This window comes from Microtus oregoni, unplaced genomic scaffold, assembly GCF_018167655.1.
Source record: "Microtus oregoni isolate MIOR12 unplaced genomic scaffold, Mior012 000000F_ref0000247, whole genome shotgun sequence".
Lineage (NCBI taxonomy): Eukaryota > Metazoa > Chordata > Mammalia > Rodentia > Cricetidae > Microtus > Microtus oregoni.
The window spans coordinates 12629764-12651676 of record NW_024543059.1 but is presented as its reverse complement, the minus strand read 5'-3'; the positions used below and the strand labels follow the sequence as shown (position 1 = coordinate 12651676).

Here is a 21913-nt window from a genome sequence, read left to right as displayed (position 1 = left end):
TTTCCAGTCGCTGCATTAGAAACCTTGAAGCCTAGAGGCTTAAAATAAAGGTGGCTGTTTTTCAGTGCATCTGCAGATTGTGCATTGCCTGGTGTGGGTGGTGTGTGTGTTCCCTGGGTGTCTGCTGTGGGAGCGCACAGCCTAGGGGCTAGAGTTGTAGGAAGAGCCTTTAAGTCCAAGCGCAGGAGGCTGATGCCACCTCTGGGCTGCGGCCTTGCTGGGGTAACTAGGCTTTACAGGCGACTGGGTTGTTCCCCTTTGAATATGAATTACCCCTGCAGCCCCAATCCTGAAGTGTTTCTCCCGTTGGTAGTGCTAGTTAGGGAATTAGTAGACACTCTCAGAGATGGTCACACTGGAGACTGGGTCACCAGGATGTGTCCTTAAAGCGTCTGTTTTGACTGCTGCCTTCCCCCTTCCTCCAAACCGTTAGGTGAGCAGCCTCCCCCTTCCTGTGCTCTCCTGTGATCTTCTGCCTCAGCACAGGCCTGGAGTCAGTGTAGGCAAGGGCTGTGGAGTGCAGTCTCTAGAACTGTGCTAAAGTACATCGTTCCTCTCCTTAACTTGTTTCTGTGAGTGCGCCCCAGCATCCAGCTCGGAGACCTCTGTCACCTTTGTAGATGCCTGCCACCACATCCTGTTTGTGATGTGAGTCATGACCCACATTCTAAGAAAGAGAGCTATCTCTCTGTTTTTAGTCTGGCTTTTAGCCCTCACTTTTAATGAGGGGGTCTCTCTAGGACCTGTGGACAGTGCTTTAAAACCACACTGCTGTGCACAGGTAATTTCCTGTTTGCTCTTGCATTTTATAGACCCATCTGTAGACATCACAAATGAAGATGGAGATGTCCGTGGTGATGGCGGAGGCCTGAGAGCTAGCTCCCTGTGACTTGTTCACTTAGAGAAAATGTCAGATCTATTTAATAAGAAAATGGGTGGCAAATGATGTGGCCGACGGCCATCTGCTTTTCATCCGAAACCGTGTAGCGGTGGGTTCATTCAGTGCGGACGAAAATTGTTTTGTTGGAAGAGGAAATGAACACGTTACACGGCGTTCTTGGACAATCAGTATCAGGTAGCCAGGCTCCACAGGGAAGTTTTTTTCGGGAGACCCTTGAAAATGCAGATTGCACATTTGAACTCAGCCAGAACTCACTTCAGAACTCACATGTGCTGATAAGTACGGAGTAGGGTTTGTAGTCTGGAAATAGTTGATTTTAAGTTTAAAGTCATCTAATTCCAACCTGATGTTTGTGTAGTTGGTATAGATGGGACCAAAGCAACCCAACTGTGTCAAACACACAATCGTCCTTTGTTAAATTCCCCACTGAAAATACCTCTCAAAAGAAATGCTTGCTACAGGCTTGTACTAAAATATGAGGGGAAATTGAATTAGAATTCCAAATCCTTGGCCTTTTCATATACTCCTGTAGATCTCTTCCATATGGTTTAGCCTTTAAAAGTTCAGGGACATATTCTGAGAGGAAACATGATATTCCTCTTTTTACAGCATAAGGAAAATAATAAATATTAATTAGCCTTTCTCTGAACAGATCTAGTTCTGCCATGGTTGGTTTCTGAGCCAATAGGAAATCAGCATCAGGGATCAGCATGGCTTGAATGGAGAGTGTGGGGGTGGGGAGAATATATTTGGTTTATGTGAAGTAACCTAGAAACAAGAAACGCTGGAAGGATTTTACTAACCAGCTTGACTTGCTTTATTTCAAAGGAAAGCTCAACACTATGTGGCTTCAGTCTTAAGTCTTAGGATACTGTTATAATACTTTAAATTGGCTTTTTGAGAATTTTATACAATGTATATTATTACCAGCATTTTTGATTGGAGAGAGTTATATTTTAATCATCAACAAATTAACAGCTTTAGTAGTCTCTTACGTTTAATAATGTAACCTGATTTTTATAATTTCTCATTTACATATGATAATGATTTGCAAATTTTCCTTTTATGTAATGGTTATATCTTATTTCTTCATACTTTCATATTACTTACTTATAAAGGGCACAAATATCAGTGGGTGTGTCTGCTGCTCCTGGCTTTAGTGGTGACATCATGTCCTGGTGTTTGAGCCTCAGCAACTCTCATCAGCCTTGGAATGACAGAATGTCCTGATGAATCCTCAGACTGTGACAACAGAGTGCTAGAGGCTGTCCTGTTGTGACTAAGGTCGTGAGCTGTGTTTGATCTTCTGTGTATTGTGTTGCCTTTGCAATCCTAGAGAAAAGCCCCAGCCATTGATTCCTGGACATTCTTCTAGTAGAGTGGTAGATTAGCAGGTGTTTTATCTAAATTTTTATCCCATCGTGAAGACAGCTGGCTGACCAGTGTTTCCTAAGTATCATGAAAACACCAAAGAAGAAACTTTCTCCCCTTCCTGAATTGCACTGCCTGGTTGGTGGCCACTAACTACGGCCAGGCATTTATATTTAAATTGTTTGAAAACAAGTGACAATAAAATGCACATCCTCAGTTGTGCTGGGGATACTGTTGGATCCTGCAGCTCGGCTGTAGAAGTGAGACTGGGGTAAATGTGCGTGTAATGTGTGGATTGTCCTGCAAGCCTGAAGAAGCTCTTACCAGTAAAGCCAGCTGTGTCTAGGGCATCATGTGTCTGCCTCAGCCCCGATTCTGCTTGTCTCTTCTTACCTGAGTTCTCGATTATAAAACTTTCTCCTAAATTTTAACATCATACCTCTTATATATGGTTAATTCTAAAAGGAAATAACTTTCCTAACTGCAGATGTAGCTCAGTAATAGAATGCTTGCTTGCTATGTGCAAGGTCTTGGGCTAAAGAAAGCCCAGTGCCATAATACATTAAAAATAGTTTACAGGATAGCACAAACTCTGCATGGTAACTGTGAAAAATCAGGCAAGCTAAATAAGAGTAATCCCTTGCTGTATGTGGAGTAGGTGTGTGAGACAAATCAGTTCTGACGCCTTTCCTTCGTGTTCTGGGAGACAGTTCAAGTGTCACGAGACTCTCCTGCTTCTTAAAGTTTGTGGTACTGATGTCCATGGGACCCTCTGTCCCTGGCCGGTTATTAGGTTTGTGATGATGTAATGTCGGCCAGTTGTGTGCCACCTGGGTTGTTTTTTCCGGTCCTTTGTCAGTGCTCACACTGTCATAAATAAGAAAATTGGTTGTTCGGGCAGTAGAGACCTGTGTTAACATTGACTGTGACAATGACATTAACAACTGTTGTCTGATAAAAAAAAAAAATTAAAAAAAAAGAAAATTCAAGGTTGATAAAGCATTATGTAACCAAAAAAAAAAAAAAAAACCAACTGTTGTCTGTCCAGGCTTACTGTGTGCTAGAAACTGTACTAAATATTCCCCAGTGGTGGTTTTATTTACTCCTTGCCAGTGAGCCAGTGAGACAGGGCTATTTCATGTAGCGGGGACTGAAACTTAGAAACACTAGTAACTAGCTCCCTGATCTATACTACAACATGAGCTCTGTGAAAGCTGGAGTGTTTAGCTGCTCATTTTGTCTGTGGCTCTTTAACCTCTTTGTTTCTGTATCATTTAGGTTTCTTCCTTTGCTCCAAGTGGACTTACTGGTTGTTCATTTTTGACATTGCATTCCCCTATCTACCGTTAAAGGATGAGTCCTCATTGGGCGTGGTGATACATTCTTTTAATCCCAGTCCTCTGGTCAGTTAGTACAAAGTAAGACAGTTTCAAAAAAAAAAGTCTTTATATGTGACTTTTTAAATGAATTGGATCATTTTTATTAAATCTTCCTTTATTTTTCTTTAGGAGTTGTTTTATTTATAATATTTGAAACTAAAGCATATATGTCATCAATCTTAAAATGATTGCCTTTAGTTTTACATGTAGCTTTCTTTCTTTTTCTTTTGAGACAGGGTTTTGTTTTGTAGCTATGTAGACCAGGCTGGCCTCAAACTCAAAAGAGATCTGCCTGCCTCCGCCTTCTAAGTGCTGGGATTAAAGCAGTAGCTACGACACCTTGTCTTCCCAGTATATTGCTCTGAGTACCCTAATTTAGCCTTCACAATCCGTGGGCTACAGTTGCAGGTGGCACTGGACATGCGCTCTCTCTCTCTCTCTCTCTCTCTCTCTCCCATTGCTGGGATCACAAGCATGCACTACCACACCCAACTTCCGCTTTTACTCTTTCTTCAATGAAGCCTGAAGAGCAGAGGGACTCATGAGGGAAGATGAGCAAATAGTATCTGGAATTGTTTAAAGGAGCCAAGCAAACTAATGTGTCAAAAATAGGTGAGACATGGGGGAGGGTGGGCAAGGGATTGGTGATGGAAAGGGTTAATCTCTCTTAGCAGTGTGGAAGACAGGAGCATCTTGTGAGAGAGGAAGGAAGGGAGCAGCATGGTAGGGAGGGAGAAATGCAGCGATCATCACACCATACTTAGACTAAGTTGGAGCAGCACTGGGCTCCCAGAAGAAGCAGCGTGAAACCCAGCAAGCGTGGCAGAGACATGGGAATGTAAGGTTGGCCAGAGCATAGTGCCAGTTGGGGTGGGGAGAGCCCAGAGGCTGGTCCTAGACAGCTGAAAGCTCTCATGGGGTGAATTTGGAAGAAATGATCCTGACACCTTCAAGTGTGGGGACAGACTCCCATGCCTTGAGCAGCCTCCTGCAAACTCAATTGGTGGGTTTCTTCCTGTTTCTTGAGCTGCAGCTGTAATTTTGGTCCGATGTAGTAATTAAAGAAAAGTAATTGTACTTAGAACATAAACAGAATGGTTAGACTTCAAGTCTGCTCCATTCCAAAGATTTGTTAGATGCATACTTGTGAGGTTGATAATTAATAGTTGGCATAATTGCTGTGCCAACACTGGCCAGGCCAGGGAGGCCAGAGCCTGGGATTTAGCTAAATTACCAAGACACCAGCAGGTCAAGTGTCACTGTACGGAAGCAGGAGAGAGGGGACAGTTATGAACCAAGTAAAAGTCAAGCTGAGGAGACCGGTGGTGAGACAGTTGATCTTGGTTCTTAGTATTATAGCTCATTTCTAAGTGGGGAAATAATTTGACATTTGTAAATGGCTTGTAAATATTGACGAGATACCATTGATGGTTCATACCATACAGTCGTTTGCTAAAAACAGATTTTTCTTTCAACAATTTCTTATGCATAAATTATGCGTTCATTTGGAGTACAGTTTGACATTGTCTTAAGGATTTTAAAGATAGGTTTTATGGGAAGGTATAAATATGTTAGATAATTGTTTTAATGTTTCCTGAGGGAGAGGTATTTCTTTTAAGATCCAGAGGCTGGCTGGTGGGAGAGTGCCCACAGTAGGGATGAGTTTTGAATGGTGGCAGCTTTTAGGAAAGCTTTGCTTGGTCTTTCAGAAAAGATAGAGTGTGTGGCTTAGAGACACTTGATGTTGGATGAAAAATCATGTTTCATTCGTGATCTTAAATGTGAGTATACATGACAGACAGATATGAAATGACTCAGAAATAATAATAGAGTGTTATTGTAAAATAATAATAGAGTGTTCTTTTCATAATCATGAGAAGGGCAGAAATATTAAAACCTGGCAGGTCCTCGTGTTGTGTTTACGGGATTGTTGGTGCTTTGAAGGAAGCGTGAGAGCCAGATGCTGAAAGAGCACACACAAGGCTGTTAATAGTGCTGGTGCTCATGAGCGAAGAGCAAATCAAATGACCATGAGTGCAAATTATATTGATGTTATGAAATGGAATATATGTGAGCAAAATTAATAATATTATCAGTTCAAGGCAGTCTCACAAGTACAGTGGGTTGAAAATGAACAAATTGCAGAATTTCCATAGAAAGCTTAAAAGTATGTAAATGCCGTAGATTGCTTAGGATCAAGTGTGTCTGTAGTTAAAAAGATTGACAGATTGACAACAAGGTCAAGGTAGTTCACTCGAGAGCTGGGCTGATGGGGTAAACAGATGCTGCGAATGTCTGTGTCTTCAGTGGGTTTATGTCGTGTCTTTCATTGTTCCTTTTACTTCTTAGATAACATGTTTCCCATGTGAGAGCATGTACACACACACACACATACGTATATACAAACACACATTCGTGGGTAATAACCCTAATGTGTTTTCTTCACCTTGCTGATTCTGTCTTGTGCTGGTTCAGCGGGAGGGCCAGCTGCAGACTCCTCAGGGACTGGGCCTTGCAGTCTCGATGACTAATTGCTCTTGTGCATTCCATGTGTGTTACTGAGTGGGTGCGTTAATTGATTCGGTCACTGAGCTGAGGCAGGAGGAAACATGGGCGGCCAGAAGCAGCTTAGTGCTTATCATCTGCTTTTTCAAAGTTGACAGTGTAGTTAGGCACATAAAAACACAGAAAAGGTGAAGGCTTAGTCCTCCGTTATAAAGACACTAGAGCTAGGCTGAGAGAGGGCTTGCTGTGCCAGCTGAGGACCAGAATCAGATCCGGGAAGCCACATAAAAGCCAGGTGGGCATGTAGTCCCCTGTAATCCAGCACTCAGGAGACAGGGGTGGGATCAGCAAATCAAGCTGGCTAGTTACCACTAACCTGCTTTGGGAAGTAGAGAGGACATTCTAGGGTGTTCTTGAACGACCAGTCCAAAAACACATACATACATGTGCCCCTGAACACATGAGCACATACATGTGTACCACACACATGAAAATAAATACTAGAAGTTGGTGGGTAAGAGCAGTCTTTCCTTAATCTGAACATTTCTTTTTGAAGAAGATTTAAATGGATACGTAGCTTTGTTTTGGTTTTTGTATTTTTTTTCCTTATATTAAGATAGAGTATTTGGTAGCCAATGCTGACTTCAGACTTGCTATGTAGCTGAGAGTAGCTTTGAACTCATTTTCCTGCCTCCACCTTACAAGTGCTGAGATTCTAGACCTCCACCATTATGCCTGGCTAGTTGTGTTTTGATGAAGTGAGATTATCTAATCCCCAGAGCCATGGTGAGCTTAATGGGAATTCTCCAATTGGACACTGAAACTAATGCTCGCCACATCTACACACACACACACACACCGCCCCCCCGCCCCCCCCCCCCCCGCCCCCCGTGTCTGGACTGAAAGAGCTCCTGGGTTAAGGAGAGCTGGGGTGTCACAGGTCACAGTCTGGAGTGGTGGTTGACCCAGGGTGATTAGTTTGTACTGTAACCTCAAAGGGCCGTGAGGTTCAGGGTGTTTTTCTTTCTTAAGTTCTCTAGCTCTCTATCATGCATCTGGGAGTTGTGTTCTTTCTTGTATTGCTCTTCTGACATTTTGTGCTGTGTAATTGACATGCCTCTCCATTTTTCTAAAATGTGGGCAAGGTAACACATAGACTTAGTCAGATTGACAGTTTTCCAGATGCATCGTACATCTGAGCTGTCTTACTGATCCTTCCCTGATGTTTACTACCACTTGGTTATTAATAAATTTTCAGAATTGCTTATGCTGACCCTTGACTCATTATCCAGCTGTTGGAGGAGGCCGCTTGTTTGTCCCTGGCTGCTCAGCCCCAAAATAATCACACAGAAACTGTATTAATTAAATCACTGCTTGGCCCATTAGCTCTAGCTTATTGGCTAACTTTCATATTAATTTAACCCATTTCTATTAATCTGTGTATCACCACATGGCTGTGGCTTACAGGCTAAAGTTCCAGTGGGGCTACATGGCTTCTCTCTGCCTCTGCCTCCTTTCTCCCAGCGTTCAGTTTAGTTTCCCCTATTAAGTTCTAAGTTCTGCCCATAATAGGGCAAAGCATAATAGGTCCAAAGCAGTCCTTTGTTAATCAGTGGTATTCACAGCATACAGAAGGGAATCCCACATCATCCAGCACTGCAACTGAAAAAAAAAAATGAAAGAGAAAGAGGGAGGTGGGTGGTGGCAGGGAGGGAAGATCCCTCCATACAGGTGCTCCTACATGGCTATATTTCTATTCTGGTGTATTTTGCCAGTCTTTTTGGATTTGGTCATGGTATCTTTTTCACAGCAGCAGAAACCTAACTGGGACAACAAAAATAACTGAAATTAAACAATAAGACTGGCAAAATACACCAGAGTCTTCTCTCCCCACCCCCAAAGACTAGAGGGCACTGTTACCTGTTTAAGATTACTGCCTAAATTAGGAGACCAGAATAACACTGGCAGGACCTGTTGCACACCTTTGTATATACATATCTAGACATTAATGTGCTTATCTAAAAGTCTACGGATTATACATTATGCTGTTAACACATGCAGATGTCTCTCCTATTGTCATGTAAGCCCCTGCCCCACACCCACCCCCACCCCTGCCTTTTGTGGCTCCAGGGCCACCTGTCTCAACTTGAGCCACCAGGCAGCAGCCTAAACTCCTTTCCTGGGGTTCTTCCCTGAGGTGTGATTTCTGCCCTGGTCTTTCTTACTTTCTTCCTCTTTATGTAGCCCAGGGCCTCTTATTTTTAACTTCTGGAGAGACCACCTGCTGTCTTAGTGGCTGGAATTCACTCTCAAGCACCTGGTGGCCTTTAATGTAGTTCCATTTCTCAGAGTCTGGCATTTGCCTGAGACCTTTTCTTGTGTTGACACAGCCTTTCTGTACCTTTCTGTAGACTTGAGATTCGGGGTGGAGAGATTTGGAGGAAGAGAGAAAGGCTATAAACCATCTTTCGTGTGTGTGTGTGTGGGGGGGGTGATAGATGCACACGTGTGAGTCTGTGTGCCAGTGCACATATGTAGGAGCCAGAGGCTATATGTCCTGCTCTGTCATTCTCTCCCCTTATTATGCCTTTGACACTGAGTCTCTCCCAGAACCTGGAATTGAACTGGTGGCCAGCAAGTCCCAACCCACCTGTCTACCCCACACAGTGCTGGGTTACAGGTACATGTGGCACCAGCTTTTCTGTGCATGCCTGCTGAGCCATCTCTCAGCCTTAAATACTCTTGACATTTAGTCATTTAAAAAAGAAAATTAAAGAAAAGAAAAAGACAACTTCTCTTCCACATTAAATTCTGCCTGTTCTGCAAAGACAACCTTTTGTACTTGGTTTCCTGCCCTGATCCTTTGCTCATCTACACTCACTTGATGCTCACTGCCCTGTCTGGCTCTGTCTTGCTCACCAGAGTAGATCTTTCAGTCTGTGTCTTAGTCCTCCAAATTATTCATAGGCCCTTCCTACTTCTGATACCATCCAAAGGGGGATTAGCTGCTGGCAGCAGAAGCAGTGCTGCTTGTCCCAGCTGTGGGCCTCCGCAAGCTCACCTTGATGGAGTGCCCAGATTCAGGACAGCCGTTCAAGATAAGGTTGGATCGGGTAATCTTTTAGAAGTGTCTCTCTTAGCTTGGGTTCTCCGGGACCCTCCCACCATGTCCTTTGCTCATGTCTTAGGCCATCCTCTTATTATTTTGATTTTCTGCTGCTTTCTGTACCTTCTTTGCCCTCTCCTATGTGTGTGGACTGTCTTGGATCCCTTTCCTACAGCTGGAGACGTTTGATGGACAGGAATCCCTCCATTGGAAGTTTTAAGAAGGCAGTTCATATCCTGATTAGGTACAAAAGTGTCTGTCTCTGATTGGGACCAAGTTCTGTGCTCCATCCAGGACCTCTGGATGATACAGGCACTAGCGGTGGCCCCTAAAGTGCACCTGCGCCAAGATGAACACAAGGGGGCAGCCTCCTCCAGATTTTCATCAAACCAGAAAAAGGAACAAAGAGCTTGGTTGGCAGGAGCCTGTGCTCTCTGGTACCCAGCAGGAGGAGGAGAGGTCCTTGTTCCCTAGCGTGCTGAACTGTTGTTGCAAGGGACATTAAGTGCTGATAGAGTCGGGCTCTGCCAGGCTGCAGTTCTGTGAGCACACTCCAGAATCCTCAGTTTCATTGTAGTGAACACTTTCCGCACGGAACCCACAGCAATATGTGGAAGACAGACATTTTATTGTTAGAGGCATAGGTGACAGGCAAAAAAATAAAGTTCAATTTCAAAAGGAGAAAAGAAACAGCTGTGTCCATGTAGAAAAGCTGAGATTAGGTGTAACTTGCTGTCTGAACCTGAGGCATGGTTTCAGAGCAGCCCCTTAAGTCTGTTTTGCGCCTTCCCTCCACCCCACTCTTGAAGAAATGGTTTCAGTGTTCTGTTTCCTTCCCTCTTGGTTTCCGCTCCATCTTGGAAATGAGTTATGACTCCTTAGTTGTTCTGGTTGGAAAAAGCTTTATAAAAATGCATGCTGCTCAGTGGGCAGAATATAAAACACTGCTAATACCCGGCCCCCTGTGCAATCAGAAGCACATTGCCGCGGGTTTTGTTTTATGCTTTCCAGACGACCGTTTGTTGCTGTGCAGTAGTCCAGTACGGAACTGCACTGGTGACAGATTTCAGGGAGTTTGGGTCTGTTGATTCAAGCGCGGGCTGAAGTCAGAGTTCTCCACTGCTGTATCAAGTCCTCTTGGTTATTTGACTCTGTAATGGCGGGAAGAAATCAGATATGCTCTGAAATCAAAGGTGAATTCACTCTCCCCTAGGGCTAGGCTGCGGTGGAAATAGGAACCGCTTTTTTTAGGTTCCCAGAAGCAGCAATTAGTAGGTTTATTGCATGATAGTTGTCTTTCTTCAAAGCCACAAGCCTTCAGCTTTTCAGACATAACTGCTAACTTTTCACTTTCCAGTAATTGATATAATTAGTCTCATATTTACATATCTTTTGTTAACTGATGTCAGACTGTGCTTCAGCGCTGCCTTAACCTTTCTAAGCATCATTTGTTTAGTAATTGTTTTAGGTTGGATTTTCAGTGAGCCACTGGTTATTTTTTTAAGCTTCACAATAAAATTTATCGATTCATTTATTGTCACTCACAGAAGAACAAAATGAGACAGAAAAATTTGCTTTCCCAACAGTTGCACTATTTTGTCCATCCTTTATGCTGCCTGCAGGAATACAGTGCTGAGCTTCCTGTGAGCACTTATGCTAGATGTGTGTTTGCATATGTGCTTATAGGTGTGTTTTGTGTACACACACACACACACACACACACACTCCAACTAGGCACAAGGTACTGCAGCACTGTTACCAGCCTGAAACATTTTTGTTTGCAAGTAATATAGCTTGGACTTCCTCAGATCTTTCAAAATTATTCTATAGAGAAATTGTGTTTTCTAGTTTTGAGTTTGGTGTTTTAAAGTCATATTTGTGTGTAATTTTTAATATATCTCCAGGCTTGGAAATGCAGTCCTTACACTAGCAGAACTGGCGTGAAGTATATTAACTTCACTCCATAATATAAAAGTGTATAACACAACCAAGCAGCAAGGTGTAGTGGCACATGCCTGTCATCCCAGTACATGGGGGGCACAGGCCAGAGTATCACAAATCTGAGGCCATTTTGATCTGTCTAGTGAGCTACAGGCAAGTCAGGCCAACACCATGGGACCCTGTCTCACAAAAGAAAAGAAAACAAACAAAAAACCCTAAAGGTAGAAGGTGTTTGTTTGTAGTAAACTCAGAAATACTGTGAAGTTCCAGATGTGGAATTCTAAATTATATAAAAATTGCTCTAAGACCCACATAATCATTGCCAAATTAAAACGTTGACATGTAGGAGCTCCATGTAGCTCTCGTCCTTATGTGTATGTAGGCATTTTGTGTATCTCTCTCCAGTGTCCTGTTGGGTTTTAGATTCTGAAGTCAGGTGTGAGAATGTGCATTCGGACCCATTCACTCCTTGCTCTTTTTTTATACAGCCAAAGGCCTCATGATGGAGTCTTGCGTAGAGTACCTGGTTCATGTCCCTAGAGTGCCTGCTGTCCTGGAGAAGCTATTAATAGTGTACTTTCACTCTGAAGAAAATCTGCTTTGATGATAAATTCTGTGTGATCACACTTGTTAAGACTGATGTATTTTGGACTTTGTGTATAAACCAACCTTTTTTTAAATTGCTTGTTGTGTTCCACTATGCATCTGTGGTCTCCAGAGGGCAACTTACTGGAGTCAGATCTCTCCTCCTGCTATGGGGCCAGGGCCAGGGCATCAGACTTAGTAGCATGTACCCTTACCCACTGAGCTGCGACCCTTTTTAGTCTTGATGCCTCAAGCGCATTTGGGCCATACCAATTGTCTTAGCTCTTAGAAAACATTTCTATTTATAGCTGCCTTTTATATATTTCAAATCATCCTTTAGATATCAGTCATTATTAAAATGTTATCCTTCATATTTCCATAAATTCTTAGAGACTGAATTTAATTCTTTTTTGTGTCTAAGCAAAAAGTTACTGATCAAGAACTTGTAGAATGGGTCTTAGGAAGTATTTTGGCTTTCTAGTATTGAACATTGGTCTTGTCTTTGAAGTAGGAACCTCCCAGAGAAGGGACGTGGATTGAGCCTGGACTGAGGATATCCAGTCTTTCCACTACTATTGACTGAGCCTGCTTTTGGAAAAGAATCCTTTCAGTGTTCACTTTCCTGACAACACCACCTGGGCTTGTAGGGCCCTCACTTGAATTTCTCCTCTAAGGCCATGCAACTGCCAAATGCCAAGGGCGAGGTGGACTGGGGGTACCCTAGTTTGACTGCTGTGGCCGTCAGCAGTGCTGGTGCCAGCACTGTGTCCCAGAGCTAGAAAGAGAAGCCCTTGAATTGTGTGGGACAGAACAAACTAGACAATTTGAGAGCTGTGTGACGACCTCTTGCAGTGGAAGATCTCATGAGCACACTTAGCTGACCGCGTGGTGTTTCTCATAGACGTTTGTTCCCTTTATTTGAAGTAGTATAATTACAGACAGCCAGGTGTATCCTGTAACCTTCAGTCAGGTATGAGCCCAAGGAAGGAAGAATGACCTTTTGTAGAATTTGAGTTACAGAATCTGGTCTGTACTCTGATAGGCCATTTGCAACCCCTGATAAAATGAATCTTTTTGCTTGGCCAGATTTAACACCAGCCAAGTGTCTCCAGGTTAGGGGAAATGAGGACAAGCTGACTGTTTGGTAAACTCCATTGATGATGAGAAAACGTTGTTTTGTTTGTTAGTATGAGATTGCTGTTGCGGTATATATGGCAGTAATTCTTCAGGCAAACTAGATTCAGATATTCTGTAAATCTTAAACCACTAGGGCACTCGCTGTTAACTGCCTGTCTTCTGGCAGCACCATAAGTGTAGGTTGAGTCCAGTGTATGCTGTTATTGGGTTCACTATGCTTCCTTTTTGGGATACAATAATTTGGGGTCAAGCGTGATCCAATCACAGCACAATCCCCAGTGTCTTCTCTTTTGTTTCCCATCAAAAAATATGTGATTGGGTGGGGGGGGGGGTCTTGTTTTTAAATTAGTATCCATTCTTCGTTGACAAGTTTAGCTAATACACTTTTGTTTTTATTTCCCCAACGAATTTTAGAAATAGCATTTGCTTGTCAATATACCCAACAGTGGAAATACTGAACTAGGTCTGGGGTGGCGTCTCCACGGGTCAGGTGCTTGAAGGAAACCTGAGGACTTGAGTTCAGACTGAGAATCCAGCTCAAGCTGGATGCAGTAGTTTGATCGTAGTCCCCCTGCCAGCCAATGGTGGGATGCGGACTAGAGACGGGAGGATGTCTGGACGTTTGCAGGCAGCCTGGCCTCACACACCATACACAGTGGCAAACACGAGACCGTCTCAAACAAGATGAAGAGCAAGGAGAGACTCTGGAGTTTGTTCTCTGACTACACACACACTATGGCACGCATGTGTCTACACTCTCACACACAAAGAATCCTTTTTAAATCCTTAAGTATAACCAAGTCTCATCATCTCTGCGGCCACTTTTCTGACATAAAGTTAGCAACGAGCCAACACACGCGTCCTCTTTTCCTGTGTTTTATGAAAGTGGCGTTGGACGCGCAGTCCGTTTGCTTCGGCTCAGTGTATTTGTGTGAGCTCTTGCTCACACAGTGTCAAGAGGCACAAAGCACTTAGCGTATAATCTCTGCCCTTGGGCGATTTGTCACATTCTCTTCTGACTCATATTCCAGTTCATTACTGTAGTTAATCCCCTTATCAGTATGCCAGGGCTTTCTAGTTCATGAAGTTGCAAAGCCCAAATAAGGTACTGTTTGTTCAAGCACTTAGCACAAGACGCTGAGATTGTAGCCAGTGATTGCTACCAGCTGATATCTATGAACCTAATTTTTGTCAATTTTGAAGAAAGTTTGCCTAGGTTTGCATCATTTCAGTGGGTTTTTATAGATCTTTAAAATACCTGGCTTCTCTTTCTGTATTTGTTTCTTTTGGATGGGCCATAACCTAAAGCTCTTTGCCTGCACAGCCTCGGTTTTGAGAGGTTTTGATGAATTGGGGATACAGCTCAGGGTTTAGGAGGAGAGCACCAGTGCTCATTAGTTGATTAAAGAAAAGCAACACCTCTTTTTTACGTATTCTTGCCTGTATCTGATCAATGAGAACGAACTATAAATCTTCCAGTTAACATATTAACATTTATTTGCTTTATGTGCCTTTTTGTTATTGCGGCTGTTTTATCAATTGATTGGTTACAGGCAAGAGATGTGAAGTCAGCCACGAATATAAAGCTCCACTTTGTCAGAAAGACCACACACAATTCTCAAAAAGTTGTACTCAAATTTGATCGCATCATTTCCAAGTGGCCTCTGAGAAAGTGAGTACAGTGGCCTTGAGTGAGGAGCAGTGGCACGTGACCAAACTTCGGCGTGTTTCCAGTCCTGTGTGGATGGAGAGGGGCTTGATTATAGTTGGCTGGCCCAGAATGATCCCTGGACGATGCTGAGCTGGATCTGGATTAAAGTCTGCCTGCTTTCTGTTTCCCTCCAGGCATTGGGGAACTGTTGAGATGGGTGAGCTTGGGAGATTTCGTGTCCAAATCCATTTTTAACACCCCCACCTTATGTTTTCATAGGACCGTGTGCTTTTCAAAATGCTTTTATCTATAGTATTTGATCTGTCCAGTCTGCTTTTAGCGTCTATATTTCAAAGGCCAGTAATGGTTAGGTTGGAAGTGATACCTATTAGGGTAGTGACTTTGAAATCATTTCCAGGTGTTTCCGACAGGCTGCATCTGAACGTGGAACTGCAGACTTTGTCTCCTATAACGAAAGCCTGCTGCTTGAGTTGTCCTAGACATGAGCAGCCTTTGAGAGCTCAGGGTGTGTTATTGTTCACCCTTTTCTATTTTTAGTGAACAGCCTTAACTTACCGCAGTGTGGGCCATGTGTAATGTGTGTAGGGAAACCTGAGTACATTACTGAGGAAAAAGAAGGAGCCAAGGAGAGACAGTCTGTTCCCCAGTTTGGGCTACAAACTACAATGGAAGAACAAGGGAATTGGAGCATAAAATAATACTTCCGTTGTTTGTATTCAAAACTGATACAAGGATTTTACAAAGAGCACTTGGACTTTAGATTTACCTTAGTTTTTGTTGCTAGGCATTAAACCTAAAGCTTTATACAATGGAAGCTCTCCCATTGAGCTACACCCAAACCTTATCCAGTGTTAAATATTTCATGGGCATAGAAAATACAGTAATCCGTGTACGTGCATACCATATATTGTATATGTACTATATATGTATAACAATTCATGCGTACATATGAAATAGATATGCCCATTGTTGCTTACTGAAGACACAGGGGGAAACATCTGGACAAGAGTAGAACTCTGTTCACATCCTGCTTGCCAAGCCTCTCTTCTTTATACCATACAGATGACGACAAGATAAATGGCAGCGAGTTTATAGGAAATCTGAAGTCTTCTCTCCTTTTTTGGTAGAAAATAAAACTTGAACAGTCACATAGTACTGGACACAAGCTCCTTACCACTCCCAGAACAAGCATGGACACTTGAGGAAGAGAACCAGCTTCCATCAGCCCAAGCAAAGAGGCCCACGTGAGCCAGGCCTGTAGGAATGAGAGATCTTTGGTCGGTTTCAGAGGGCATTGCACAGGTTAAAGTCTGCGTGGATAGAGAGGGAAGCAGGTCCATCAGGAAGAGAGCCAGTGAGGAGACTGCAAGCGCTGTCTCCATGCTCACGCTCTCTGCCAGCAGCCCTTGCAGGAAGGTTGAAAGAGGACATTTGCACCATCGCCCTGAGAACAGCAGCAGTTGCTGCCTACAGAGGTCTTCAGGGAACACGATTGTTCCTATTGAGAGTTCAAGGATTTTAAGCAGCAAACATCAAGGAATTAACTTTGAGGCTGAGGTTTTAGAGAAGGGATACTCAGAGTCCACTTTCCGAGCTGCTGACTAGCCTCCTGGAGGCATTTCTCTTATGGAAGATGTGGTCCCGTGGGATTATAATGGAGCTGACAAATCATTCCAACCTGTGGATATTGTAGCCATCTCGAACAGCTGTAACATGGCTCTCACATGTTTGTGGGGATGCTGGTGTGAAGCCCAGCATGTCCCCAAACACATAAAGATGAAGCACACTCAGTTCTGTGTGTTTCATGGTGCTTAGAGGTAAGTGCCTGTGCCTCCCGCTTACCTGAGTACCACGCTTTCAGTTGGCATCTTAGCATGTACACCTTCTTAGTTAGAAGTTAACTGTGACCGTGTGGTGTGGTGATAGTGGGGACTTCCTGTGTCTTCATTGCCTCCTCTCAAGCCTACCAAGAGGTCAGGGCTCCTGATCTGTGTAATTCCCTCCATGGTGTTCACAGTGCCAGACGCCCCATGAGGTCCACATCTCAGAATGTACACATTGCCAAGGAATGCCAGTGGTTGCCCGGCATTGTGAGGTATTCAAAGGGCCATGGCAGTTTGTAGCAAAGATTGCCTCAGTCATGCAAAAGGAGGCAAGGAGGTGTCGATCAGAAGTGAGCACTGAAAGAGGAGCAGAAGCAAACCACAGACTGCGGCCCCCAAACAGCTGGAGCCACCAACTGCTCTCTGGAAAAGTGCTGATTGACCCTGCAGGACAAGAGGGGAGCCGTCAGTTCTCAAGAGCCAGTTGTTAAATTTCACAAAATTTGCCAACCAGTTTTAAACTTGGCTATTTTTAAAGACTAAATTATGCACATCTATCTATTTATTTATTATTTATTTATTTATTTATTTTTCTGAAACACAGTCTGTCTCAGGCCCAGGCTGGTCTAAACTTAAAGCAGTCTGACTTTCTCGGCATTCTGAGTGCTGGAAATACTGCAAAATTATATTAAACTCTATTAAATTCTATTAAAAACAAGTGCACTAAGTGGATCAGACATAGGTGGCTGCTGATCATAGCAAAACTCCGTGACACCAGAGCACCCAGAATCTGGAGACTGCCTGGCGAGAGGTGCTTCAGCCCGGGCAGCATCTGCTCTGCTGTCTTGTGCAGTGAAGGCGTGTGCCTGTGCGGTCAGTAGGCTGCGGAGGTGGGCTTTAGGCTCAGTGACCTTTCTCCCTGTTGCCTTTGACCCTCTGACCCTATTCTTCTGTTTCTTTAGATGTTAGTTAAAAGTGGGAAGGAGACTGCCTAGAGGAATTTAAAAATGGGCAAAAGTGGAATCATACGTATCAAAGCTTCCTGATACTGATGTTCTCAAGAACCATGGAGGCTGTAGGCTCCTGTGGAGGAAGGCAGAGCTGTCAACTGTCCGTTCCCCTGGAAATGGAAAAGCAGTAAAGGCTAAGTCTGCAACTACAGTATACACGGCAACTCACCCAGCAGACGTGCTGATGCATGGTCTTTCTGTAGGACAGTGTCTCCCCATGTAACCCTGGCTGTCCTGGAACTCACTGTGTAGACCAGGCTGCCCTCAATCTCAGAGATCCACCCACTTCTGCCTCCCAAGTGCTGGGATTAAAGGCGTGTGCCGTCATACCCAGCATGGCCTGTATTCTTTAGTTTTCTCATTTACTGATAAAAAGCTTTTTTATATATTGAAGCTATCCAGCTTATGTTAATCAATTTTTTACTCATCTTTTTGTGTTTTGTAGCTTTGCTGGAGAAATGAAAAAAGTTAATGGATAGAGCTAGAGAGGGAATTGTATGGGGGAGCCTTGTCTAGAATTCAGGGTCAATGGGTATGGTCCACTGCGTAGGAGAGGGGGGAGCATGGGAGAAGTTCCGAGTAAAGTCAACTTTCATTCTTTTAAAGATTTACAAGCTCTGTAATTTTCTGTAGACTTTCTCTCTTTTTGCCGTGTTTCTCTTAGGAAGATCACGTCCCGGTCATGTTGAAGAGCTGCATGTGTGCTGGTCCTGCTCAGCCGGCTCAGGGTCCAGGTCCAATTTTGTGTTTTTGCAAATGGGCTCCGCCCAGTGACCTCGTGGCTTTGACCTGCTGTGAGTTCATGTGCACAGCAAGTCCGTCCTGGCAGGAAAGGCCCAGCATAGACTTAACAGGCAGATTTCCTGCACTTCCTGGTAACACAGTCGAGGAAAAGAAAGTCTCCTTATTTATTAGGTAAACAATAAACATTTGATTCCACTCTCTGAGCTCTTTTCTCTGAGTGTTGAGATTAGAAGATAAGGCTGATTCTTGTGTTTAAGATGTCACGAGCGTTGACCGTAGATGGACGGTTTCCTGCCACTCAGCCTGCAGCCCACAGGTCAGCAGTGGGGAGCTCCTCCTCTTTCTTACAGTTTAGTTAGCTTCCACTGAGGTTCCCAGTGTCAGATGGAATCCCCAGAATGGCCTAAGGCCAGGGCACTAGAGCAGCAGTTGAGTCTGCTGGAGTTCTGCAGAGTCTGCCTGTGCTGGCAAGGCCAGTCTGCTTGTTATGGCTTTAATCTGCTTCTGTGGTTTTTTGCCCCTTCACCAGGGCAAAGCTGGACTCTGATTGACAGTGAAATGTGACGTAAGCCCAGGCTTTGTTTTCCCATGGGCGGTGATGCTCCTGAAGCTGGTTAGTTAGAAGTCACTGAGGATAAGCCGTGCCACAGTCTGGTTTGGTGAACCTCCACTGTGCTTCTGCGGCTCCCTGTGGGTGCCCGAGTGCTTTTTGATGATCCTCTGTCTGAGAACTTTTATGATCTTCAAAAGTGATAAAATACTTGGACAGAAAAGATTCATGAACTCTGGCTATAACGCAGTATAGTCCGAGTGGGTCAGGTTGCCTCACGCTGTTTTAATATGCTTTCCGTGTAGATGAGAAATGGCTGCATGGGCTCAGTGAGCCCCCCCCCCCCCCACACACACACACCGATGCCTGCTCCTCAGGTGTTTTGTCCTAGGTCTTGCTAGATAACCTGGCAGGGTTCTGCTGGGCAGACTTCCCAGCACTTTGTACTTTTTAGGGAATCCTGTGCTTGGTTTTGTTTCAGTGCTGGCTGCAATAACTCCTCAAGAAACATAGCAGCTGCCAGCTGACCCTGTGCACAAACAGAACACAAGGGCCTATTGTAAACCCAGAGAGGATTCTCAGAAGGGCTCGCCATTCAGCTCTGCCGGCTCGGGCCGCTCTCTGCTCATCCCACAGCCTTTGTTACCTAGTACCGTGCTTCCAGCTCCTTCCATCAGATGTAGGGAGGGTGTCACCAAACCTCCTCTCAGCCAGCCTCAGCAACTGTCTGTAGAGCAGGGACAAAAGAGCTGGTAACTATTAGTGATGAAAGCTACCCAAAGTGGTGTCATGACACCGCCTGCTAAGAAGACAAGTATTTCCCCCAAAATAAGACTGGCTTTCCAAAAAAGCAAGTGAAAGCTCCCTGCTTAAAAAAATAAAGTACTGCCAAGTTTATTTTTATCCCATGTGCATGAATAGCAACTTTTCCTTTTCCCTGCATTTGGGATTCATACTTTTTGCTACTCAATATATGTCTCAAGGGCTCTTGATGGAAAATTCTCTGGACATGGCCTTGCTTGGTGCTGCTGTTTCCCTTCCCACACAGTCTTGGCAATAAGTGTCATTCTCTCCAGCTCTCTGTCCTGCTAGCAGGTCCTTTCACCAATGCCCGTCTTATTTGCTTTTTCCAGGCTACCTGCTAACAATACAGGATTCAAACCCTCTGACTTTGGCCTCAGGCTGGCTGCGGGTTTTTCCCTTGCAGTTGTCCGTCTGCTGTTGCTTTCGCTGGCCAGCTGTTCCGGTGATTAATCCTGACTTCATGCCGTATTTGGTTCCATGTCCTTCATACTATAAAATGCAAGCAGCTTGCCGTCTCCTTCTGCCAGACTTGTCCTTCCTAATGGAGTAATGCTGCAGGTTCAGGTGACCACTGTGGGAACCTCACTTCGCTTCAAGAAAGCAAACCTCAGACTGAGTTAGCAGCTGCCTCAGACTGAGCTCACAGCAAACCTGCTGCCAAGCACAGGCTGAGGACCCAATGGCTACTAGAGAGGCACCTGGGCGCAGCAGATCTCCTTTCCAATCCAAACATACTTTGTTCAAGTTCTACCTGAGTCAGGGAGGGAATTGGATTGCAATGGGTCTAAAAATGGGATTGTCAGGAAAATAGCTTCTAAGTGTTTAAAAGCTAGCTAAAACTAGAGGTGGGTGCTGTGAGGAGTACGATTGGTGTGTGCAGACGGAAGCGGGAGTAGCCACCTTCCGGTGGAGAGAAGGCACGTGGATTCCAGTGGAGCAATATTATTACTTGCCCCTCAAAAACATGGTCCCCTTAACAAAAGGCTTGAGGAAATAGCAGAGGGGACCAGCCCTGGCCTGGCAGTAAGGAGTCTCCAGACCCATCAGGAACTGTGAAGTGAGGGCAGCCTGTGCCCACCCTCCCTCAGATTCCCCCTCTGTCAAATGGACCTACTCTGAGGACCTATGGGATTATCATATATGGTTCTGTATTTAGCTTGGGGACATCTGTTTTACAAGCCAGATAAAAGTTGTTTTCAGAGCTTTAAAGAGATGCCTTAACTAAACAAAAGAGTGAGAGGGGATTCTGTTTCCCTGCTATGATACTAGATGTGGAACCCTGGCTGCTTCCAGGGCTCCCTGGAGGCTTTTCCCACTTTCTGAGGAGACTCAGTAGTATTGCCACAGCCTCTTCTGCTGCCTGAGCAAATTCCATAGGCCATTTTCTTAATGTGTGCTAGTAATATGAGAAGTGAGGCCCCAAGGGTGATTTCAGTGCGGGTTGCATTATCTTCTGGAGTTGAGAGGAGTAGCAGATACAGCGAATTGGTAGAGGGACCTGGGAAAGTAACTGAGGTGCCAAGGAAGAAGAGAGCAGACATGGCAGGGCAAACCTACATCTGAACATTGGTCTCAAGAGGTCTGTTCCTTTATGTGCCTTTTGGCCCAGTCCTGTTCATCCCATGGCTGATAGGAAAAACACCTGTAAGAGCTGTCCCCTGGAAGACATTGGGTCACAACAATGTCCCTTGTACCCACAGAGAGTGTCCAAGAATTTTTGGCACCTGTGAGCTCACCAGCCCATAGGAATTCCCAGGGTAGCTGATGAATACATTCCAGATAAGAATCCATATAACCTGGTGGGCTTTGGTGATTGTTGATCTAATGATGGTGCAGCAGACAGGAGTGGCAGCCTTGAGAAATATTTTGCACTAGTCTGTCTGGTGGGGGCTTCTTTGCGGATGCTACACCAGCATTTCTGATTCGCACTACTGTGGATTCCCTAGTTTGCCACAGGTTGCACTAGGGACAGTTTACTACTAAGACAGAAGTCCTCTAGTTTGAGCAAACACATCCCAGAGTTCCTGATGGAGTAAAGGGGCCTCCCTCTGGGGAGGACATTGCCATCTTAGGAGTCCCTGGGTTTGTATCAGTTAGATTAGTCAGATCATTTAGAAATGACCATGCCACTCAACAGGATGCTAGGGGTCTTTACATTAAAAAAATCACATACAGGAGGCTGTTGTGAAACATCTGTGGAGGTTTTCCATTTGAAATGATGTTCACATTGTCCTGCTGATCTGTGTTCTGCCGGGATATTCCCTGTGATGCAGGCTAAGGTTTTAATCTCGTTGTGGCTGCATCTTAACAGTGGTGATAGTAATATAAATGCAAGCACACAGCAGTTCTTCGGTGGCATGTTAGATGTTGGCAGTAGAGATGTGT

The 21913-nt window shown here is 44.4% G+C and overlaps 1 protein-coding gene across 1 annotated transcript in view; it reads left to right on the top strand.

Annotated features, from left to right (window-relative positions):
* Efl1 (elongation factor like GTPase 1) overlaps window positions 1-21913 on the top strand; it is a 96038-nt gene that overhangs the window by 36454 nt on the left and 37671 nt on the right. The gene's annotated exons all lie outside the window — the stretch shown is intronic.